We start from the raw sequence: 14,802 nt of genomic DNA on the forward strand, positions 1-14,802 counted from the left end.
CCTGGACAATTTCATTACAACTTAACCAAAGATTATAGGATTCCCATGTCTGCGTCCCCAGCCCCCAGCCCAGTCTTGGTGTTTCCATACTCAACGATTAAAGCTGCTTAGTTTAAGTAAGGTCAGAAACAATCTTCCTTCCGGTAGGGAAAGGCATAATGCTCACGAGCGGGGTCCAAAATCTGCTCTAAATTACATGTAGGTAAATCTAGAATATCCCCACTGAACCAAAGCGGGGTTAGATTTATCGTGGAGCAGAATCTGGACCTTGATCCTCCAACGCCTGTTTCTGGTGGCTGATTTTGATGGGCATCGGGCTTGAGATGGCACAAAGCCAGTCACTCGGCAGGTCCCCTGTTACATTTTCATTTACCTGTCCAGGGGGTGAGCAAAGGGATGGCTCAGCCTTCCTGCTGCGTAGTCCTGTGCTACTGCTGGGGAAAGAAATTGCTCTTTCTTAAAATGTTCCCTGTACTTACACATGCAGCTTAGCAAATTCTTTGCTTATTTCTTATTTATTAGTACCTTTTTAATTCGAGGTAATAGCAAGGGAGAACTGGACATAAAGATTGCTTGGACTCAGCTGATTTATAATGCTAAGTGTTGCACAAAAATGGATGTATTTGCTTAAAAGTGGGGCTTTCTAAGAGTTCTTTGGACGAGGCACAAAAACACAAGGTATAAATATTGGTGGGAATCTGGTACCCGATTGCTAGGTAACAGTTGCAGCCAAGCCTGCCAACGTGAGGTTTCCTGAATGACAGAGAAGACAAAGCTATGAACCAAAAAGTGAGGTTTCCCTTACAGGAACTATTGACAGAGAGATTCTGAATGGGAGGCCTGGGAAAGCCGAGTAACGAGGAAAATGAGTTCCTGTGATAAGGAGCTGAGAGGCAGGTGTAACACCTGGGCTTTACGTGACAGGGAGGCAAAACTCAGGATCCAGAGGGCTGGAGACGGGAGGCTGGCGGCTGCTGCACGGGCAGGAGCAGGGGCTGCACCACCAACCCGTGCGGGAGATGGCAGGTGCCTTTTTAGGGGAGCAGCATCTCCTGTACCTGCTACCAATCCAAAGCCCTTCGGCCACTTACCTGCGAGTGCTTTTGCTGTTCGGCCTGAGCGATGGAGGGTACTCGGAGACGTGAGCTTTTCCACCAGCTACAGCAGGACCACTCACCTCTTCCAGTCGTGGCTGGTCCCACAGTGCAACTCAAGGTCCAGACCCGTGAGATGGCAGAAAGCAGGCGCTGGTCCCACTGAACATCGAGCTGCTGGACAGGAGCAGCAGGACCCCAACAGCGTTAGGTTAACATGGTTGCCCTAAACTGGGCAAACATCTCCCAGCACAGCAGCTTCAGGGACCAGTCCCAAAACCTGAGCACACTGGCAGTGGGAGAGGAAGGATGCGACCAAGCAAAGCTGTGCAGGACCAGCTGGAAAGAGCAGCTATAAGCAATAGGTTGTGGCAATGAGGTTTATCTGCAAGCAGAGAAATTCATCCAGCGGTGGGGAGGTGGCAGCTGAAGGCAGATGAGATCTGCAAAGCGAAATGCCGTTCAGCCAGTCCGAGATGGGAAACCGCGCGAAGATCCCTGACCCCGTTTGGAGCCGTGCTGCCTTCCCCACTTCTCAGAGCTATTATTCCAGCTGACTTACAGATACCCAATAGTTATTTTTGAAATGAAGGTGCATTCAGCTCAGGCTGTCACAGCCTGTCTTTTCAATCATGAGTTACTTGATCAGATGCTTTTTTGCTGTAACATAATCACATGATGCCAGGGCTTTAGACAGGACCTATATTCTAGCTCCAGTGCTGGGTACTTCCTTGCCAGAAAGATATTGACACGTTGGGAGATAGCTATAAAAGAAAAGAAAGATCTTGCATAAATTAACTTATGTTATTTATAGACATGGAGAGCAGTCTATCCATGGGACCATCTGCTAATCTATGTCCCATGGCAATTAAAGTCAACATTTCACCATATCTTCTCCATCAAGGGCTCAGATTATGCACTGAACTCTTTTTTTTGTGTAACACCGACCTTACATCTGTGCTGTTTAGTGCCTCTTCCAACTTCCCATAACACTTCCCATATCCAGCCTCTGAGTGCCTGCTACAAGAAAGAAAAAACTCAAACTGTTTATTTTTATTACTATGAGGTCGAGGGGCCAGCAGGTGACAAAAGCTCTATTTATTGCATTGATTCTCAATTACTTTACTGTTTTAACAAAAAAAGGAAACGGACATTATGCGCTAAATTAATGAATTTATAGATTAGATACAGAGTGGACTTCATACAATTTAATCTTTTCAGTGCTCCTTGTTACAAACATCCCACATACATTTTCAGAAGTGACTTATGATTGCGGACACTATGTTTTTAAGCATCCAACCCAAGATGCTTTCCAAAATTATCAAAAACCTGTGAGCAGATCTCTCACCGTCTCATTTTTTTCAAGGAAAGCTGGAAGCGTAAAAAGTATGGCATCAGAACGTTTTGCTTTAGAGAACATGCAAAGACAAAACCCAACTCTATTTAATATATAGCTTGCCCATGTTATAGATACTAGAGAATTTTCTGAAGTAACTTAAAAGATTGTGTCTTACTGCCTTGTTCTGTATCTTTTTATACACAACACATTTTTATTACTCTATGTAATTTTAATAAGTTACACTGGCACCGTCATTTTAGCAACTGCATTCGCTACATTTAGCAACAGGAATTACTATAGAAGCAAGGAAGAAAATATAGAAGACTCAATTAGCAGGATGATTTGCCAGAAAGGCAGCCTTGCAGCAGGACTGAAGGACTCGTGCTCAGGTGAAAGAGTATTTTACAGAAATGGAACTCAGAGATGCACGTTTCATGGCCACTAATACATTTGGTTAATTAAAAAAAATAAAAAATTAAAGGCTTTCTTAGCTAGCACGTTGATCAGTCACACGAATGACATCTCAAGCAGTGCTCCACCTCTGTCATAGCTGATATTACAAAAAGCTTCTTTTTTCCACTTACAGGGGGACGTGCGCGTGAGACAGAGAATTTGAAATGTTAAGCAGCGACACAACCAAATATTTTCTATTTTGGGCTGAAACTTATTACAGTCACAAGACAATTAGAAGTCGTGCGAGCACAGAGATACCCAAAATGTTTTGCTGCCTGAGCCACTCTGTACGGGAACGTTCCTCTCCCAGCTCTCCCTTCCCCTTCCAGCCTCCCCAAAATTTTCCTCTCTCTGGTTTCCACTTTCCAACACAGGATACAAAACCTCTGAGAACAAAGGTGCTGAGGATGAGCTTTACGACCATGACCATCTTCCCAAAGGTCTACACTCTCTGCTCAGAACCTAAAGGTTATTACGCAAAGTCCTAGAGGAGAAAAACTGGTGTAATACCTTCCCCTCGGCATCTAAAAAGATAGAACAGACCATTACTGGCTACGGATATAACATATACAAAGTCTATCAGGGCACAGATGTATTTGTGGAGAGGTTTTAAAGCCATTGTTGTCCATTTTTGCACATTAAAACCCACAAAGAGATTTATTTAGAGCACTAAATCATTTCATTTCTCTCTGGCTACATTTTTAACTATTAAAATATTCATCATGCACTCCAAGAATCTTGATGCCAAGTATTTATTTTATTTTTTACAACCTTTTAAATAGCTTCTTTAAAATATCTTCAGGTATACATGTTGGTCTTAAAAAAAAAACCAAACCACTGATAATAAGAGCTTATTGTAAAACATCAAAGAGAGAAGTGAGGCATCGGGCACTGCTGAGACTAGAGAACTGCCCATCCGCAGTGGCCTCTGACCACAGTACAACAAAGGGGTGGATTCCATGAAATTCAGTGCTCAGGGTAAACAGAAAGGGTATTTTTTTATTTTTTTTTCCCAAAGTGAAATTCTCAGGGCTTCCCATAACTAGATGTAAATTTCACCTGCCAAGAAGGCTGGGAGGGTAAAAAAAGGCTTCTATAAAGGGAATATTTGTGTCAAAACCCCCCTTTTAGATTTCCCTTCAGATGGATGATATTTTTTGTAAGAAGGATAGGTGGCACTGAGAAATATCCCTATTTTCTGTTTGAAAAACCTCCCCCTCATCATGTTAGTCTCTTTGACCAAGAGGATACCCCCCGCCCCGAAACACTGCTCGGAAGCCACCAGCCCCCTGTGCGCGCAGGCCGGGTGCCGGGCACGGTGCCGGTGCTGCTGCTCTCCCCCCTGCACCCCAAAACCAGTCCGTGCCTCCGACTTTCTCCAGCCTGACCGAGCGGAGAACTGCACGTAGGTCCTGTTCTCGGTAGCCTGACGTAGGCGGCACCGATGGGCCCAGGCTGCGTTTGTCAGAGGCAATTACCGAGCTGCCTCATCCGAGGTGAGTATCATATGGCCGTGCACGAGGTGCTGTTCCCACAGCCAGCTGGCCCCGCGCGCCTGTCACCGAGGGCAGGAGGGGCCACGTGCCGGCAAAGGGGATCTCTTACCCACAGTGTGATGGCATGCAAGGCACGGAGTGGTAATAGCTGGGTCTGTAGCTCACCAGCTCATCCCAGCACAGGTTTCCTGGCCAAAAGATCAGCAGCACCAGGCAGACTCAGCCCACCTCGCCCTGTAGCTTTCAGGACGGTGGCTGAACGAGCATTTTCTGCCTGGAAAGACACTTTGGATAAAGCCTCTGACAGAGACCGAGGCCAGGGCTGGCTTGGATGCATTCACACCCCGGTGACATGGCTGCTCCTCACCCTGCAGCCTCCTCAGCTGGAGATGCTGAATGTGACCAAATACAGTTTGGCAGCTGTAAAGCTCAGTTACAAACTGCCTGGGAAGAGATTACCTTCGGTTTCAAGAACATTTCTTCTAATCTGAAGAGAAGCAGAGACCTTCCCTCTCCTCCCCGTGAAGCCTCTGCTTTACGCGTGGAGCCAAGCTCATTCTTGAGCACTAGAGTTTGAACCATTACATTCCTCTCTCTATTCCCACATGTGATTTAACTTCTTCCACATGAAAAAAAATTATTTTAACTGTTCTTCTGTTTCTTCTCACAGAGAAAGGAGTCAAAGAGTGAGGCACGAACCTGAAAAATGATACCAAACTTTTACCAACTGCTTTGGCATCTCCTCCAAGAGCTCTCTGGCCACCGTGGCTCCTTGGAGGACAATGGTAGGCAGCACCTTCAGGCAATTCCATACAGAATTTGTGCCGTTGCTTCTCTGTCCAAAGGGGTTTCATTCTGCATCTATATTAATGTAGAAAGCTGAAGAGGCTGTTTACCATTTACAGTCTCCAAGGAATAAGGGATGTGCTTGCACATAGTTATTCCACCTGTTTTGTTTTCTCTCCCAGACACGGAGATTAATGAAAAAAGGCAAGTAAGACTGCATTTGTAGACACTGACTACATTATTCCTGAACACAGAACTTAACACTGAACGTCTGGGTCATTTAAAAGGTGACACGCATTTGTGAGAAAACGCGTTTAGTTTATTTATGGACAACAGAGACACACTGGACTCACTATATCATAGGCTTTCCCAAGCGAAAGGCTCCAGTCAAGATAGAGTAAGTGAAGATGTCTCACAACTGGGGAGGCAGCTTGTTCTTTTTCAACAAATTGCAGGTTATATGGCATATTAGGTACCATTAATGAATTAAACATCTTTTACTGAAACATGACCTGCTATTTCCACAAACAAGTCTCTTACCTTTACCACATTTATTTCCTACAAACTCTTTGATTTTCATTTAATGTCTATCTAAAAGGCTGAAGACCCAGGCACTCCACTTAGTTGCACTGACATTATCTTTTAATTAGCAAAGGTCACTTAATGCTTTTAGTACAATCAACAGTTGCTTTCTTTCCATGATCAACTGGAAGAGCACCACAGTTAATGCAGACTGATTAAAACTTGAAAATCCTTTAGCATAGAAGTATCTCAGGACAAATATAATCAAGCCATTGCATGTAGATCATTTTCCTTGACAGCTTTGATTGCCACTCCATTAGCCTGGGACTGATTACCACTGTGCAGTAGCGTTTTATAGAAAACGCCCCGATTTGCGCAGCAGTGCCAGTCGCAGGAAGAACAGCTCGGGATCTGCGGGTAAATGGTCCCTCTTCTTTACCGTGGGTCTTGCCAGAGGACTGACAAAGCTGTGGGTGAAATTCATCCCCAGGGCTGTCTGCGGCTGTATGTGTCCGACATCCTTTAAGTGCCTCCAAAACCTTGTCTCAGAAGAAGGAAAACTAAAATTAGGGTTCACATGTGATTGGTGAGGGATAAATAAAGCTCACATTGGACAGACATACACAGCTCGCTGCCCGGCATTGCAGTTGAATGCAAATATAAAAAAGGTGACCAATCGTATAATGTCTTGCAAGTATAAATCAGTTTCCTCATACATAGACAAAGCTGGGATCCTTGTCCGATTTGAGGAGACAGACCTCTTGGGTGTTTGGTGGCGAGAGATTTGTCTGCAGTGAATGAGGTTTTGGGGAGTAGAGACCACGTTCCATTCAAGAGAGTGCCAGGTCGCCCCACTCCAGAATCACCTGCTCTTTTAAGAGACAAATTTTAAAAGCTAAACAGATGGCGCTACTGTCTCCAATACCTAATAGTATTGTTAATCCTTATCCTTTTGACCCATGCACAAAGAAAATTATTCCAGGAAACCACTGGTAAGAACTCCTTTATATAATCCCTCTATTATATTATATTTGCCACCGAGTTTGCAAAGTCAGTAAAATGAGAAGAGCTCTTGCTATGCCTGCTACAAATTAACGAAGGCTTCTTAGTCTTGGTAGCTTTTTATTGCTAGACAAGGAGCATATGTCAGAAAACATATGGCAAACAACAAAACCAGGATGAACCAGACCCAAAAAAACAGAGCAAGCATTTCTATTTAAAAAACAATTACATAAAGCTCCCTTGGAATGGCCATATCCATCCACGAACCAGCCGTTTTCATCTCCTCTGCTGCATTTAGGTTATGAAAGGATTTAGTTTCCCAAGAAAAGTATTTGAGACATAAGGAATGCGGACAATTTTAAATTAAACAGCGTGACTATGGTAACATCTGCAATAGATTGGGTGCCCTAAACACAGTACAGGAGATAACAGTCGCCTTATCTATGGTTTGGTAAATAATTTCTCCTACCTCAAGGGTCATTACATCTTCAGCTCTTTCTGTCATTTGTGATTCCACTGAGAGGCTGAAGAATAAAGTCTCTACAGGTGCTTATGGTGCAAGTGAGCAGCTATAAATAACATCCACGCATTCAGCTGTGCAAGGACAAGAAACCTCATTCGCATCCTGACGTTCCTTCATTATACGCCAACTTTCAGCCCTACAGATCTCGGCATCTCCCGACATCAAATTTGGCAGGTGGCCACTAAGCAGCAATACGAGCCATTAGGGAAAAGGTTTTCTGCTTTCCTACATCCCCAAAAGCTCCATAGTCCTCTCCCGAGAGACATCGGGAGTTGGGATGGAGGGGGGAAATCCCACCAAGTGGCATTTTCCCAAACCCGTGAATCCACAGAAAAATCTTCCCCTCCAGTCCTAAAATTTGAACTCGTTATGTGGGGGATAACATCAGCCGAGAGCAGATCCCCACTGCGGGGGTAACACTCGCACATCTTCCCCCACGCTGCCACTGGGTGTTTATCATAGGATCACAGAATGGTTTGGGTTGGAAGGGACCTTAAAGACCATCTAGTTCCAAGACCCTGCCATCGGGGGTGACACCTCCCACTAGACCAAGTTGCTCAAAGCCCCGTCCAGCCGGGCCTTGAACCCCTCCAAGGATGGGGCATCCACAACCTCCCTGGCCAACCTGTTCCAGTGCCTCACCACCCTCACAGTAAAGAATTTCTTCCTAATACCTAATCTAAATTACCCTCTTCCTGTTTAAAACCATTACCCCCTGTCCTATCACTACACTCCCCAGTGAAGAGTCCCTCCCCATCTTTCCTGTAGCCCCTTTAGGTACTGGAAGGGGCTATAAAGGGGCTTTTGCTCCAGCAAAGCGGAGCACGAGGCTCCCTCCACCCGCCCAGCCAAGGACCGTTGGCAGTTCACTCTACGGCTCTATTGCAGACTGACACGTGTCAAAACAAACCCATAGGTCTGTGCCTGGAGACTGTCTTTCTGTTACTGGGGAAAAGATCTAAGCCCGGGGCGGTGCAGTAGTGTCCTCCCTGATGGTCCCCCCCCCTCCCTGTGGACACAGGCTCGGCACTGCCTGCATGAGGGACCGGCACAAAGAGCAGTTCAAGCACAAAGCTGTGGAGGTATCATTTTGCGTCGCTGCTGGTTTTTGGAGAGTGCCAAAAAAGCAGAGGGTCACCTTAACTAAAGAGAAGGGGGTGGAAGACCAGCGAGATTTAGGTGTTAAAACTAAAAGCTGAGGAGAAGGTGAGGGGGCACTTAGATCAGGCAGGCAGAGCTAGACACGTAAGTGATGCACAGAGATCTCATGGGACAAGGTTAGGACAGAAGTGACAGCTGGTCAGAAGAAATAGCATTTTAAGATCCAAACCCCTGTCAGGAAGACCCAACCATGCGGCCGACAGAGAAGTTCAATAAAAACGTGCAGGCAGAAAAAGGACACGAGGTACATAAATACATGCTTATTCAATAAAGCAAGAAATGGAATGGCAAAATTGAGCAAACAAGGCTGCCTGGTGATGGGAGACAGCCTGATTTATTTGCCTTGCTGAAACACGGTAGCGTGGAAAACACAGCAGGGAAACTGTGTTGTCTCGGTAGGAATTATTCAGCAAAGGAGGGTCAGGTCATGGCTAGAGCACCAGAAAGAGCCTCTGGAAACCAAGTTTCCAAGGGAAGAAAAAAAATCACACAGACAACACATAATTGATGCAGATGCACCAGATGCGTTGTACGGGGGGCTCCAGGGACAGAGAGGAAAATCATTTTTGAAAAATCAACAAACAGTTAATAATAAAGCAGTAGTAACTCCTAATTACTTGTATGCAACTGATGACAGCCCTGCCAGAGTGACAAGCTGTTTCTTAGCAACTCGGAGTCAGCTTTTGGAAGTTCCCATCTCCTGGGGACCAAAGTTTAGCAATAAGCTCTGCCCGGACCATTAGGCTTTAGGGGCTGCAGTATATTACACTGACATAATTTACCTCCCATAGGAAGAGATCACACTAAAAAGAAAAAAAAAAAATTGGGAACGTGGACAGGAATCAAGCAGTCCTGTAAATGAGGATATTCAAGTCTTGGATTGGGCATCGGGGATGCCCAGGCGTTTCTGGCAGAGGAGAGGTGCCAGCAGCGCAGAGGAAAGTGCAGATTTCCAGGGCCAAATGGCTTCACCCAAAAGCTCTGCAAGGAGAGAGCAACTGAGCCGCTAGCACGGAGACCCCTTCTCATTATCATCAGGCGTCGCCCTTTTTTGAGTGAGAAATGCTCGAGACAAATCCATTTCCCAGCCACGATTTTTTTTTTTTTTACCTTCCACAAAGTAGTTGATTATTTTGAGAGGTCGTTACACACACCTAGGTGTGCAATATATTTCTGCAGAGGAAAACCGCACCTTTCCGCAAGTTAATCTGCAAAATAAGGGCAACTTACATATAAATCGTGTGATCTTTGGAAAGGTCTTGGGCAAAGGCAGTGGCGAGGGTCTGTTGATGAGCTGAAGTATCCAGGAGAGAGGGAGTACGGCCGTGGCTCAAGAACCGGTTAAGAGACAGGCATAGCTGGTTAATTTTTAAGGGGATCAAAGACCTGCATCATCATTGATGTTTTATAAATTAATGAGCTGGAAAAGCACACAAAGAACAAATGTCAAATACTAGAGAGAAGCTAGAAAAACTCCAGGGGTTCGGGAAATCTGCATGAAAATACAGAAAAACAAACACACACACTCAGAGCACGACGCAGCCCTGCTCCCCGGTAGACATTAGTCTCTTAATTCATTGGAAGCTGCTTTCAATAATATTTAATAGAGAAAAAGAAAAAAAATGAAATTGAGCTCCCTTCAATACCCCTGCCAAAACTTTTTTCTGTGACGTGCTGGCTGGGAGAGTGGCTGCTAGAAATGTCACCATGTAAAATGACATCAGCCCCTTCCTTTCACGCAATCTTAGCACCGCTGACGTCCCAGGAGGGGCGAGTTGTAGAGTTCAGTGTGGCCTGTGCCAGCCCCCACCCTCCAGCTCGGACTGATGGCAAAAATCCAAAGTGTACCCCCTTCCAAAAAAAAGAAAAAAAAAAAAACAACACACCTACCAAAAAGCAGTCCAGGTTGGTTAACTCCAAGAGGAGACAGTTGACAGAATATCCTGGGGGTAAGTTGACACCTGCCCCCAGGGAGAGAAACTCAGCATCTCTTCTTAGTAAAGAGGGAAAAAATAATAAGAAAAAAAGACTTAAATAAAGAACTTCAATGACAGGAATTTAAAAAGTAACGGGAAGATACACTGGGGGACAACAACGCCGCAAGGAACGTGCTCTACTTACTTTACAAGACATCGGTGTCCAGCAGGATTTCACCCACAGCAGGATTTGCACAAGGATCTACACAGGGTCCGCAGCCACATTCCTATTTATCCTGCTTCATTTAAACGTCCCACGCACAAAGTCTGATGAGCAAGTCGCTGTGTTATTGCATTCAGGAGAAACCTTTCTGGTACAGCAGCGCTCTGATACAGCATTGCAATGCCCACATCCTCGTGAAAAACACTTTAACAAACTCCTCGGTTAAAAGTAATCTGCCAACAGAAGAGTTTCAATTGTGTAAATACGATATTGGAGTAGTTAGAAAGTAAATATGATAACAAGTAAACATTGTTTTATGAGGAGGAGACAAATCCCAGAAAGTCTTGAAAATAAGCAAAATTGTTAAGTGTTCGTAAAACATAAGGCAAAAAATTGTAGCTGAGGACTCGAGTCAGTGGGGTCTGAGATGTCCTCAGCCAAGTCCCTTCTGCTGAGCCCAAGCCGCTGCCAGGCAGACGGGGTTTGTACTTCCCACTATTGTCTCCAAGTCACAACAGCATCCTCAGCTGATGTCATTGCTCCTAGCTAATATTAAATGCTTTCAAATCTCATCAATAAAATACAATTTACATTAAATGACCAGAAAGCTGTCAATTTTGTTTTTTAATCCTAGACTTTCTCATGAGTTCCTGACTTGAAAGGAAAACATTATGGTTATTAAGTAATGATTGATTTATTACATACCTTTGGGAAATGTTTTCTTTGAAGCACAAGGTAAAATATTCCCAAGTTTTTCTTTGGGTGGAATGTTAAAGACATCGAATAGATAATATCCAGGGCAGTTTTGCAACCAAGGGCACTAGAAGGACGTTTGGAGTATCTGTGCTCCTCTTGATTTACTTAGCTTTTTTTTTTTTTTTAATGAAATGTTTTAATATTCTGCATTGATCTAAGTACACAGTTTTCCTTGTTGGGGAAAAGTAGTGCTACAAATAAGCATGACTCCTTCCTCACTCACCATTCCCAGATGTAGACATTACACACAAAACTTGGGGGGGGGCAGAAATGGCACATTTGGCACCAATTCAAACACGACACCCAGGGAGCAAACGGATTGCTGGCAAGAATTCAAATCAAAGCATCGCTCAGACTTCAAAATGTACAGACGCATTTTTCAGCTGCAATGGTTCCTGTTGACAGTTATCCAACTTTGTAATTAATGACAAGGCAAGGAATACTTTGTACTCCAAGCGGAATCCCCCGCATTTCAGCGGTGATAATGCAGCTGCTGCTGCAGGACGCGTTGTGCCAGGACTAGAGGTCCCAGCAGGAGCGCGGTTCCCCCGGCCGGCCGGGTACCGAGAGCCGCGGTGCCCCGTTCCCTAAAGTGCCACCAAGACACTTCCTACTCAGAAGAGCTCCTGGGCTCCAAAGCACCACACAGCTGAGCATCACCTGAGCGCTCCAGTGCTTTGCTGGAGTTGTGGCGCTCCAGTTCCGGCTGCCCAGCTCCTTTCGCCAGGGAGCGAGGGCAGAGGGACCGGAGCATCCCACCCTGCCCCTGGCCTGCCGGAAAGCTGCTGACGCAGATACAAGAATAACCGATAACATTAAGTTACCGGGGAGGAGGGCGTTTTGTAAAGCAGAATGCAGGCTGCTTAAATAATGAATTAAGAGGCATCAAAGAATGCATATGTAAAAGGACAGAGAGGGAAGGTCTGATATTTTAGACTATGCTAGACCACAATGAATAAATTATAAGAAAGGCTGAATACTTTACTAAGTATAAAGACGTCTAGCAAAAGAAAAGTTCCTACAATTCTCATCCCTCACTGGGTCCCACATGAAGACAGAGCTGGGGGCTCAGCCAGTCCGTGCGGGCTCTTCCATGCACATTTTCTTCTGGACTGAGGCACCTACATTTAACAGCAGCCGTCCTGTCTTTAAGCCTTCGATCCTTTTACACCAGAGACGAGCTTGCTTGTTTTTCTGACGCTACTGAAGTTCTCCCAGTCATAACAAACTAAGAACACCCAGTCAGTTTGACGAAGACGAAGCGATAGGTAGGAGGCATATTTCATTACGCTATCCAGGCTTTGGCGTGGTAATTGGTGAAGAAACAATTCCGAGCTGTCAGCTCGACACACACGGCTTTTCACTGACTGACGGGACAAGTCCTTGACGGGGTAATGAATGATGTCCAAGGGCTGTCACCGCTGTGCTCACACCCTCTTACCTGCGGCCCTCATAAAGCCCTGAGCAGCACGACCATCCCTCCCCACCACGGACACGGCCCCTCAGGGCCTCCTGCACATCCCAAGGGCATGTTCCTGCACCTCACATGTGACCCCAACAAGGATTTTAATTATCTGCAAGGTGCGAGAATCAAATGCCAAGCAGGGATAACCCCTGCTGCAGCCTCCACCCGAGCTGCACACAAACTACCTTGCGCGTTCAGGGTCTGCCCATGTTCCTCACCTGATGCAGGCCCGTGGGTGACGGCGGAGAGATGCCAACTCGTGGCAGTCAGTTCTTGACCTTCATTGTCCATGGCGGCCTCCCTCTTCCCACAGGGTCTGCCCACCCTGGCACCACTGAAAGGAAAACGAGAGTTTCCAGATTTCATCGCGTGTGCCCATAGAGGGACTCCAAAGAGCCCCAATTCAAACACCAAAGTTAACGATGGATGTGTTGCTCCTGCGTCACGGAAAGGGAGAGCATCTGCCATCTTTCAACACTTCCATTGTATTACAAAACTCACCTGCTTTCCATCATTCTTCCTCAGTAATTCAAACAATTACTACCCTGGATTAACTTTTAAAGCTTATTTTTATTTTGCTCAGATGTTGAAAGCTGCAGGTCAGACATCAGGCAGAGAAATCAACTCCACCAGCTCTAACCGAGGCACTGGGGCAGTGTGGGACATCGCACCCCACCCCAGGGCAGCTCGAAGGCTTTCAAAGCCGCAAAGAAAAGTCAATCAATTCCATTTTTAACGACTAACTGTGGGATAAATTTGGTAAAGGGGAAAAATCTGCAAAGCACAAATATTTTTATTTAAAAACAAATGCCCTCACAGTAACTGGGTTTTTTAAACAAAAGAAAAACTGCCATTCATTTTCCATCTTTTTTTTTTTTTTTTTTTTTTTACTATTTTCTAAGTGTCAGTGGTCTACATTTTCAATGACGTCAGATGCAGCAGATGCACACGCACCCCTCAAGTGAACTAAGTGGGAGAAGTAATTAGGTACTGGAAGGTGCACAATATATTGCACAACTGAGTAATGTATTGCGTAAATGAAAGTCAAGACTTTGCAGCAGAACAGGAATTGCATTAACTGCTAAAAATTGATGGTTTGGCACAAAACGTTTTTACCGAAGAAAAAAGAGAAAGAGCATTTTGCTACAAAACGATTAACTGAAAATTCTTTTCAATCACCAACTAAATTGCTTGAAGAAAAACCGAAGAAAAATATTCTGATATTACAGCATCCGAAGAACTCTAGGCTGAAAAACTAAAATGTCCCTTGATTAAGTTTTCCCAGGCATTTCCTTCTACAAACAGGACGAGGGAAAAACAAAATCCTCACCTGCGGGAGCAGCTGGGTTATTGCAGCCCTCGGCGAGCTGAGCCTCCGCCTCTGGCAGGAGATTCCCTCCGCACGGCCAAGAGCAGGTGGGAAAGGGCTCCAGTGCCACCTACCGCTCTCCGCTAAGACAGCCGGTAACGCCGCTCTGCCTTCCCTGGAAATCCTGCCAAATCCAAGGCAAAACGCACTTTAGAGGTTATACACATTCAAAACAAATTCAAGTATTTTTCTGCTAAGCAATAGTGCCATTTTTCTTTTTTTTGCTACTTCTCCTCCTTTTTGATTTGCCAATGGGAAGATAGGAAGGGGAAGGAAAACCAAGAAAACATAAGTGGAAGAGATACAGTCTGCTCTTTATTTGACTTTTATGCCCTTATCCAAAAGACAATGGTAATAACAGAAATAGCTGAAGTTATACTATATTTTGTATATCTATTTTATTTATTATATTTTTAAATGTTATTTATATACTAACATTATTTTTATATTTTATCTATTTTTATATATTATAATATATTATATCTATTTATATATTATAAAAGTATTTCACTTTTCTAAGAGAGGACAGCAGCATATAAAAAAATACATTGGAGAATGTGCTGTCAGCTCTCTCAAGCTGTGGCAAATCCCCCCGGCCAACCTCCCCTGCCCCCTGCAGCACAACTTCCAAGTCACCACCCAGTTTTCCAGCCCCGGCCCTTCTCCCCGAGCCCCACCTGGCTGGGGATGCTGCCCC

At 44.9% G+C, this 14,802-nt stretch overlaps 1 protein-coding gene and 1 long non-coding RNA gene across 2 annotated transcripts in view; both read right to left on the reverse strand.

The window, feature by feature from the left end:
• The window catches only part of TAFA4 (TAFA chemokine like family member 4), a 92,495-nt gene extending 91,233 nt beyond the window's left edge, over positions 1 to 1,262 (reverse strand). Inside the window, exon 1 of the mRNA XM_054216202.1 lies at positions 1,092 to 1,262. The gene's annotated coding sequence lies outside the window, so the exon portion shown is untranslated. The remainder of the gene's footprint in view (positions 1 to 1,091) is intronic.
• A 9,256-nt stretch (positions 1,263 to 10,518) lies between these two features.
• Positions 10,519 to 14,349, reverse strand: LOC128915861 (uncharacterized). The gene is made up of 3 exons (XR_008468779.1): positions 14,067 to 14,349; positions 12,955 to 13,070; positions 10,519 to 10,748 (listed from the first exon to the last, which is right to left on the reverse strand). It is a non-coding gene; the product is annotated as an uncharacterized LOC128915861 (long non-coding RNA).
• Positions 14,350 to 14,802: the final 453 nt, after the last annotated feature.

This window comes from Rissa tridactyla, chromosome 10 (genome assembly GCF_028500815.1).
Source record: "Rissa tridactyla isolate bRisTri1 chromosome 10, bRisTri1.patW.cur.20221130, whole genome shotgun sequence".
In the NCBI taxonomy this organism is placed as follows: Eukaryota; Metazoa; Chordata; class Aves; order Charadriiformes; family Laridae; genus Rissa; species Rissa tridactyla.